Below are 1,481 nucleotides of genomic sequence, written 5' to 3' on the forward strand. Positions count from 1 at the left end.
CCCATTTACAGTTTGCTTCACAACATTTTAACACCAACCGTTTTCGATCAGATTTTTTAATAACATAACGAAAGCTGCAACCAAATGCAGCTCTATCCACCACCTCTTGAAGTGATCTCTTGTTTGGAAATTCCTGCAGAAGGTACAGACCCATAGCATCTCCCCATTCCTCTATAACTTGACTACATTTTACTAAAGGTAGCTGCTCAACATACATATTACCACTGCCATCCATATTAGCTGTGGTGTCCTTCTCAGCAGCGGTTTCTCTCTCAGCTGCAGTTTCAGTCTCAGCTGCAGTTTCAGTCTCAGCTGCAGTTTCCGTCTCAGCTGCAGTTTCCGCCTCAGCTGCAGTTTCCGTCTCAGCTGCAGTTTCCGCCTCAGCTGCAGTTTCCGTCTCAGCTGCAGTTTCCGCCTCAGCTGCAGTTTCCGTCTCAGCTGCAGTTTCCGTCTCAGCTGCAGTTTCCCTCTCAGCTGCAGTTTCCGTCTCAGCTGCAGTTTCCCTCTCAGCTGCAGTTTCCGTCTCAGCTGCAGTTTCCGTCTCAGCTGCAGTTTCCGTCTCAGCTGCAGTTTCCGTCTCAGCTGCAGTTTCCGTCTCAGCTGCAGTTTCCGTCTCAGCTGCAGTTTCCGTCTCAGCTGCAGTTTCCGTCTCAGCTGCAGTTTCCGTCTCAGCTGCAGTTTCCGTCTCAGCTGCAGTTTCCGTCTCAGCTGCAGTTTCCGTCTCAGCTGCAGTTTCCGTCTCAGCTGCAGTTTCCGCCTCAGCTGCAGTTTCCGTCTCAGCTGCGGTTTCCGTCTCAGCTGCGGTTTCTGTCGCAGCGTCTGTATCCATAAAATCATCATGTCTTCTTTCGTCATCATTCTCTACCTCTATTTGCTTCTTCTGTTGATCTGCCTCCCCGTTTTCTACGTACAGAATCAGGGCTTTAGGTCCGACTTCATCATCATTTCCCTGCAACGCTTGGTAATTCATACCAACAGAACTTTTGCACACTCTTGACACCACCTCTAACTGATCCGATACACTCGTCTCCTCCACTAACAAAAGACTTCTACGGTTGTCTTTATCAATTGTTATTAGGTAAACAAACAAATCCTCATCATCACAAATAGTTAGCTCTGCCTCACATCCAATCACCATCGGCATGTACCTCAGCACCAGTTCAACATTCCTTTCATTCAACGACAGCTTTTTATACAACTTTTCTTCAGCCATTGCCAAAGTTATATCATCCACTGTTGTCTTCATGGTTACACTATAGACTCGATCTTTGAATTTGAAATGTATGCTCACGTGTTTCGTCATTGTATCCTGCAAAAACAACAAATTCAAGTGACGGTTATACTAGTGTTATCTAATTATCTACAGTTATACGTATTATACTTCAATTATCAGTTCTACTAGTTTTACCAAGTTATGCTTCAACTACATATCAAATTGAGGTTTCGGGTACTATAAGCTCAAGAACCTCAACTCAACTCAA

The sequence above is a fragment of the Brassica oleracea genome, chromosome C3, assembly GCF_000695525.1.
Source record: "Brassica oleracea var. oleracea cultivar TO1000 chromosome C3, BOL, whole genome shotgun sequence".
In the NCBI taxonomy this organism is placed as follows: Eukaryota; Viridiplantae; Streptophyta; class Magnoliopsida; order Brassicales; family Brassicaceae; genus Brassica; species Brassica oleracea.